The sequence below is a fragment of the Chenopodium album genome, chromosome 8 (genome assembly GCF_948465745.1).
Source record: "Chenopodium album chromosome 8, dcCheAlbu1.1, whole genome shotgun sequence".
NCBI classification, from domain to species: domain Eukaryota; kingdom Viridiplantae; phylum Streptophyta; class Magnoliopsida; order Caryophyllales; family Amaranthaceae; genus Chenopodium; species Chenopodium album.
Genome location: NC_137841.1, coordinates 13,896,353 through 13,905,082, shown reverse-complemented (window position 1 = coordinate 13,905,082; position 8,730 = coordinate 13,896,353). Strand labels below are relative to the sequence as shown.

Below are 8,730 nucleotides of genomic sequence, written 5' to 3'. Positions count from 1 at the left end.
GCAAGATGGCGTTCCCTAGCTTGTGGAAGGTTGTCACAACGGCAAATGCAAGATACATGTGCTCGACGGTGCAAGATACGCGTTTCATAACTCTTTTATCTGTTTTAACTAACGCTAGTTTTTGCAGGTATCAGCGTTAAAAGAATGATTTAGGATTGTAGAACGTTCTGAATTATTCTCCGTCCCTATCGCTACTTTGACTTTTATTTTCGAAACTTGCGTTTCTCCAAACTTAGTCAAAGGGGGGGCTTCTGTAGACACCCATTTGTGTTTCCCCAAAACCAAACCCGGTGATGAATACCTTTCGCGTCAAATCATAATCGAATGATGTGAAAGTGTGAAAAGTCTAGTGATGAGGATGCTTTTATTGAAATATCTCTTCTTTCTGTTGTTGAAAATATTTCATTTCTTACCCTATTTTTGAAAAACGTGCATTCCAGTTTAGTTTGGTCCATGATATGGGTCTAATAATGGTGTATTTGGATGGGACTTGAAAATACCTTTCCAATGATATATTATATGCCCAATTCTGATGAATAATGAGGAAGTTATGACCAAAATACTAAACTGGGCCCAAACCGGTTTTTACCTACGGCCCAATGATCACGTTGAGGGTCCAAAGGTCTAATCCTTTTCCTAAACTAATTAGGATTAATTAGAATCTTCTATAGGTTTTTAAAAGATCTTAATTATCCTTTTTAAAAAGATAAGATTACAGAATTTTAGATAAAAAAAAAAAAAAACTTTCCTTTATTTAAATCCTAATTCTATTCGATCTTAAAGATGTTCAAAGACAGTCAGATATTATTTTTGTGCCTCATAACCTTTATCAAAATCTTATATGGTTGGATAGATCTTGAATTTATCTTTCCAATGATATATGATAATATTATATCGAAGCTGTAACGAAAAAGATATGAAAGAAATACAAAACTATATCCAAAATTGACACCGTCCTACTATTTCGGCCATATATTTTTATCTATATATTATATTAATATGTATCTAATTCGGTTAGACATTAGACTTCAAGATCTTTCCAACGACATATTGTATGCCTTATTTGGACTTCTAGATCAAAAGATATGATAAAAACAAAATCTGCAAAAATTGTTGTCCATCGAGTTTTATTTCGATTCGAATTCGGATTCTTTTCTTATTATTTGACCCTCTTTTTTCTCTATAAATAGAGGTCATATCTCCCCTTTTTCTAATCATCAACTCTCATCAAGAATTTCTTGATTCTCTCTCTCTCTTTCTAAACCAACCCTTTTACAAACACAATTTCTCATACAATAGCACTAGACTCACCTAGCCAAGTTCAAAGTTGCATTCGCCCTATACGTGAAAGGTTTAATATTTATGAGGGTTTGGTCCCAAATCTCTCTTTCAATTATTTAATTTAATTCTTTGATTTTATATTTTCCTTGAAGTTACTAACATGTGTATTTTTTTTATTAGAAAGAGATACGAGGAATCCAAGTAAGTGTTTTAATTGTTTAATTGATATTTCGATAAAGAAATCATGCTTAGGTTGTTATTTTGATTCCTAGTATCATGTTAGGATGCTTTTCTTAGTATGATGTTTAGAGTCATAACTAAAAATTCCTAATATCAGTATGATTAAAAGGATGCTTCCTATTTTCTTTCCTAATAGCATGTTAGTATCATGTTAGGGCTAAATCTTTAATTTTTATTGTTTAGTGACATGCTAGGGGTTGTTATTAATCTTGTTAGTATCATGTCTAGGATTTTGCTATTAATATTATGCTTTAACATGATTATGATAATTTGTATGATTATTATTATTATAATTATTATGATGATTATTTATTATGTTGCTTGATAAATATTGTTATTGCTTGATCACGCCTTTATGCATGTTTAAAGGGAATTTGTACTTGTAATCATGCTTAATAAGATAATTAATAATCTTGTTTAGGGTTAATATGATTATAATTCAAGTGATCGCCAATAATAGTTTATTTGTGCATTAATATTCAACCAACATAGATTAAACAGGTTTAAGGTTAATTCTATTGATTGCATGTTAGTCAGAAAGCGCACATGAATACGATCAGAATAAAGTAGAGGTCTATTATTAGGGCAGGTTTAATCTCTTTTAGGTTGGATTTGTACCTTCATCCCCGAACTACCAGTCTTGGTTCCAGACCTATTGGAGTTAACGATCTCTTGGATCGTTAAGGGGTGTAACCTTCACCTCGTGAACGGTTTACAAGTTCCTAAAACTTGTTGGCGACTCTTTTGCTCTATCTTCTTTCCCTTTGGACGCCATCGTACTTTAGTGTATAATCACAGTGGGGTTTGAACTAGGGATAATGCTTGAAATATTTCCTACAACTGTCAAGTTTGATATGCGTTTTGTAAAATAATATAGAACGCTTTTCACTTATAGGCGTTTTATAAATGAAATAATATAGAACGGTTAGGTAAGCTAACAGCTCTTTATTATTTTCATCCCCAAAAAAATAAATACCGCTAAATAATTCAAGAATATAGAGATCGGTTGTATTCCTAACAGTTGCGTATTCTTTAGATAAAGAAACCTAAAATCACCCACCCTTTTACCAGCTGCTAGCCATATATAACTTACTCTTCAACAATTAGCATCATCTTTTCATCTTTAATTTACAAACCCCTTTGAATTTTTTTCATCAACCGTATGAGGTAATTTCTCTTGAATTTATTCTACTTTTTCCCCTCAATTTCTTCTATTGTACAATTATCGTCCTTCATCCCTTCAATTTCTCTTTAATTTATTCTAATTTTTTTTACATGTCTTGCAATTATTATTGGATTGGGATTTTGGTTGAAGATCTGACAATCGATGAAGGATTTTGTCTACTCCGATAATACATATAATTATCAGTGAGCAACCATAGTCGAATTTATTTATGTAAGCTAGCTTTCAACTTTTTCGACTAACATGAATATAATTTATTGTTCCTCTTTTCTCAGATCTAATTATTTTTTGTTTTTTTTTTTTTAACTGATTGTATGTTCGATTGATGTATTTTACGCCTTTAAACTGAATAGTTTTTGTAGTTGTTGATTTTAATTGAAAATGATGTTAAATATCTACAGACTACAATTTAGAAGTCGTTTCAATTCGATTTGTTGTGGGTAAAGATGACTCTATGATTTGATTTAAAGATAATGTTATAGATATTATGGTTAATTTGATATGCAATATTATGAAAATGCCTTAATCGTTTCTTGTTTTTGTTTGCTTCGCCATTTTTGTTACTAGAAATGAAAAGCTCATTGTTTATTGGATTTGCTAGTTATACACTTAAGAATTAAACGCAAGTTGTTCTATTTTTATTATCATTTTATTGATCTAATACAATATTTTTGTTTGTTTGTTTATTTTAAACAGATTAGTGGAAATCAGACGAGAAGAAATGCTTGAATTAATATCTTCGCGGAGTTTTTTTTTTTTAAGTCTCTTATTCTTCAGTTTTTTTGGACTTCCATTAAAAAGGTATATGTACTGTTTTGATTGAATATAGAGTTCGATCTTATATATATATATATACATATAGAGAGAGAGAGAGAGAGAGAGTGTTTGATGGCATTTGACTATTTTCATTTAAATTTTATAGTTTGAATTTGATTTATATGAATGACGACTTGATTAGTACGAACTACATAGAAATGTAGACATAAAGCCTTCGTGATTCGTGCAAATTTTTTTTTTTTAAAGAAAAACAATAGCAAAGAGAACGGTTATCTGAGACAACCGTTCTTTTTCCCTTGCTTTTTTTAATTAGTTTCTTAAGGGAAAAGAAAACTGTTATCTCAAATAACCGTTTTCTTTTCTTGTAGTATAACCCAATCTATAAACTTTATACATCGCTTAGCAGAAGACCTATTTTAAGAGTTCTCTATTCCTTTTTTTGTAGTAGTGTTAGTCTCATGTTAGGGCTAATTGATCTTTAATGTTTAGTGACATGCTAGGGTTTGTTATTAATCTTGTTAGTATCTTGCCTAGGATCTTGCTTATATTATTATGCCTTGATATTGAGAATATGATTATGATTATGATGATTATTATTATGTTGTTTGATATGATATATTTTATTATTATATTGCTTTATCACACCTTTTATGCATGTTTAAAGGAAATTTGTACTTGTAATCACGCTTAATAAGATAATTAATAATCTTGTGTAGGTTAATATGATTATAATTTAAGTGATCCCCTATAATAGATTTGTTTGTGCATTAATATTCAACCAACATAGATAAACAGGTTTAGGGTAAACATATTGATTGCATGTTAGTCAGAAAGCGCACATAATACGAGAAGAATAAAGTAAATGCCTATTTTTAAGGCAAGTTCAATCTCTTTTAGGTTGGATTTGTACCTTCCCCGAACTTCCAATCATGGTTCCATACTTATTGGAGTTAACAATCTCCTGGATCGTTAAGGGGTGTAATCTTCAGCCTGTGAACGGTTTACAAGTTTCTAAAACTTGTTGTAGACTCTTTTACACTAGCTTCCTTCCCTTTGGACGCCACCATTCTTAAGTGTATCATCATAGTGGGGCTCAAGTGTGGGATGCTTGAAATATTCCCTACACCCCCCATCTATCTCCTGAGAGACTTCTTCACCGTCTGACCCCGAGTTAGACGCAGATCCTTCCCCGTCTTTGCCTTCGGGGCCAACCTCATCAAGTTCAACTTGGGAGACAGCTTCCTCACCGCCTCTACCCTCAGCTTCACCTAAAATTGTATTGCTAGCGGTCTTAGGGATCCTAGATGGGGAGTACTCCCCCAAATCATTTTGCATCTCTTCCCCTCAACCTGGATCTTTCATCAGACGGCACTACCAATGTATCGTCTCTTCACCGCCGTCAGGTGGCTTTTTGTTTGGTTCTAGCCATTGTGTCCTGCACATACACAGAGATAGTCGATTGGGGGGGATGTATAAAATTGCTCCATACACCTAGAGCCGGCACTCCTAGTCCTACACTCAACCTTACCAGGAGACCAGCTGACTACTAACCTAGGTCGTGCCGTGTGTGTTGGTGATGAATCCATTTATTGAATGAAAGTATACAAATTAAAAAGTAATAATGAGCTGAAGAGGGTAGAGACGGTACCTTTAGAATCTGACTTCGAAAGGGGACAAGCGTTGATCGGCTGCAGTAGGCTGGCTAAAGGTGACCTTGTTTATAAATAGCACAAGCGTTGCTAAACCGGCAGAGGTAGGCGGAAAAGAAACGACGTTTGTGTTTTAACACAGACGGTAGTCAGACTCTTTCTCTAGAAACTTTGAACTTTCTCTCTCTAAAAAGCTTTGGAAACGTCCAAAATAGGGAGGGTAAAACCTATATTTATAAAGGGGAATATAAAAGGGCATTCTTGTAATTTCCTCATAATGTGAAAGGTTAAAATTTTTACAGTAAAAAAAATTGTGGCTGAGTGACACGTGTCATATGCCACATGGCATGCCACGTTACATCTGTTAGGGGAAAATGTTTTGGGTAATTTTACCCATACCACGTGGTCAAACCAAGCGGCGACACGTGTTGTAATACGTCGTATTTTTATACGTATTTTAATTAAAATAAGTATTTTGAGAAGTATTTAATTAAATTGAATTGTTTTATCTAAAGTATTTTACTCATTTATTCTAAATAAGTTTGTAAATATTTATAAAAGGAAAATTTCTTTAATTACTTAATTTAAGGAAGTTTTATTTTAGTAAAGTTTTATTATGGGTGGGTTTAGGAAAAATAAAAGAGGAAAGTTAGGGAAAAGGGGTTCGTAGAGAAAGGGTAAAAATATCCCACATATGAGGCAAATCAAATTTGCCCAGAGTGGAGAAAACCCAAGGTAAACTTCTCTCTCCTTTCTCCTTATTTTCTTTCTTTTTTCTTTTCTTTTTCCCCTTCCCCTTTTCTTCTTTTTTTTGGCCCCCTTCACCACCACCGCCGACCACTGGCAGCAGGTGGCCGCCGGCCGCCACAGGCAGCCACCGTCGCTGGAAGCCGTCGTAGTGGCTGTCGCTGCCCTCTCCCCCTTTCAGACATATATATATATATATATATATATATATATATATATATATATATATATATATATATATAGGACCAAGTTATAATGAGAACCAATCTTATAATAGGAACTTGGAACTAATCTGGACCGTCATATCTAAAATTAAAGGCGCGCGATCTAACGACCTAGATTAATCTCACGCACTAACATATTTATCTCTCTACGTTCCAAAAGTAATTGGCAATTTCTCTCTCTATTTCTCAGAAAAAAAAAAAACGAAGATGAATTCATAATTCTTCAGTTTTCTTCAAATTCTAGCAAATTTATCCTTAAAGTATGTATAATTTTCAATATATGAACACTTAAATTCTTGGAAAACCTAAAATTCGTAACATTTTACAGTGTTTTTTTGCTTCAATTTTCGTTTTAGGCAATTTCTTTGGAGATTCGAAGGCTAATTCTAAAATTTGGGGAATTTTTGAAAAATTTCTTCCGCAATGTTCAGTTCCTACTCTATCTGTAAATTCAAGCTCAAAATCAGGTATTAACCAGTGTTCATCTCAAATTTATGTGAATTTTGGTGAGTTTGTGAACAAAGTAAAATAAATTTGTTAATGCACACTAATTGTTTGACAAATTGCCTCAATGAGTCCTATTACACTCTAAGTTTTTGTCGAAAATCAGTTGTTTTTAGGTGAAAATTATGAATGATTATAGTGATTAGTGATTGATTTTGTTGCTATATTTCCTAAAATACCTAGATCTGAAAACACCGACATTGAAATTTATGTGAATGTTGGTGAGTTTGTGAACAAATCTATGTGAATTGAGTGAATTCTCATGGTAATTTTATGACGATTGAGTTTTATGATTTTTTGAATGTTAGTTTTTAGCTTATACGTTGGATATATAAATTTAAAGCTGCTACTCTAAACAAAAAGCTAAATCTAAGCTTATATTACTTGCTGCTTACACATTGTGCTATTATTGAACTAATTATGTCTCCTATGAGTATTATTTTTTCAATTTCAAAAGTATATGGAAACCAAATAAAAGTAAACTAATTACATTCAAAAGTAAATAAAAAAACTAAACTTATGATTTATAATACAAGCACTCAGAAAATGCAGCTTGTGTTTGCTCTTACCAGATTAGAAAGTTGATATGGGGTGAATTTACTGCCTCGTGTATAATATTGTAGTGATGTGTTGATATGCAAACAGCTTAATGTGTCATCTTTCCTGTGAATTATGTGATCAAGCAGATTGATTAAAGCATTTAGGAGGGTTTTTTTTAAAGTCGTTGCACCAAGAAGCCTCAAAGGAAGCAACGAGGAACCGAATATACGCAACAACTATTAAGTGTTTTTGCAAGCTGAATTTTTTTTCTAGAACCTTTAAGTGGTCTTGAATACATATCCACTTAAAGTAAACTAGATGTCTTTAAAAGTATACTGAATAGTTGCCAAAGTGATCAAATAGTTTATGGGTGAGGACTTTTTCAATAATCTTCAACCATAATGAATGCCACATGCTCATTTTTGTGTTGGTTTTTTAATAATTGTTCTGGTGTTTATAGTCTTTGTAAATTAGAATGACACTTGTATAATTTGGTGACTAAAATGTGTTAGTAAACTAAAATTTAGCAAATGTAAATTAAATCTATTTAAAAGTAATACAATGTATTGGTAAAGAGTGGGATAAATGTTGAAGGGTTATTGTGTATTATATATAAAGAATAGAGTTAATATCTTTATTATTGACAAACTTTACAATTTAGCTTTGGGTCTTCACAATTTAGCGTGGGTGGAAGCTACGCAAAATAAGCCTCCAAATGAAGCACATGTAGAACTAGGTGATCATAAAGCTAGTAGCACTATAATAAATAATTGGTGGTATTGCTCCAGCTTTTAAGGATCAACAATTGTAGTATGGAGCTGCTAAAATGCTTGTCTGGTTGATAGTGTAAAGGAAGGAAGTGAGATTGATTTCAAATTTTGAATTTGTAAAATATGGCCTTATATTTATATTTTCATTAGTACAGATTTATCCTCATCATATGGAGGAGGTTTTCTCATCTATGATCAAGATCATTCTTTAAATAATAAAAAAAAAATCTAAACTAAATAAGACTTTGAAGTTAATAAAAAATAATGTAAAGTGAATAAATATGAATTTGAAGTAAACCTATTAGCTCAAGTGGTAGAGCACTATGCAAATGCATAGGGATGTAGGTTCAATTCCTACATAGGTTATATCTCTAAAAGTAAATATATAAAACAATCTAAAATTATTCAAAATAACTAAAAAAGTAAATCAAATCAACTAAAAAGTAAATCAATATAGCTATAAAGTTTATCAAATTAGCTCTAAAGTCTACAAACAATAAATTAGCTTGAAATGATTAGTGAATCTTTAATAAAAAGTCTAGTCTCCGAATTACACAAATAAACCTACGAGGGATTTTTAATCCACATCTTTTGTGCAGTTGCACAATGCTCTATGTTGAGCTAGTAGGCTAACTGTAGGCGTTGTTTGAAGTGCGCCTACGTTAAAGCATGTTGTGAATATGCTTGGCACTCATAGAAAGTGAGAATTGACATAACGATTAGGGACAAGGAAAGAAGGGAGCCGCCAACAAGTTTTTAAGGAACTTGTAAACCGTTCACGGATCATAAAAGGCAACCACGATTAAGGGACAACG

General features: G+C 32.3%; 1 long non-coding RNA gene across 1 annotated transcript; it reads left to right on the top strand.

Moving 5' to 3' along the window:
- The first annotated feature begins 2,563 nt into the window (after nucleotides 1–2,563).
- Nucleotides 2,564–7,774, top strand: LOC145555843 (uncharacterized). Its single transcript, XR_014091580.1, has 5 exons — nucleotides 2,564–2,688; nucleotides 2,837–2,917; nucleotides 3,401–3,505; nucleotides 6,458–6,568; nucleotides 7,292–7,774. It is a non-coding gene; the product is annotated as an uncharacterized LOC145555843 (long non-coding RNA).
- The last annotated feature ends 956 nt before the right edge of the window (nucleotides 7,775–8,730 follow it).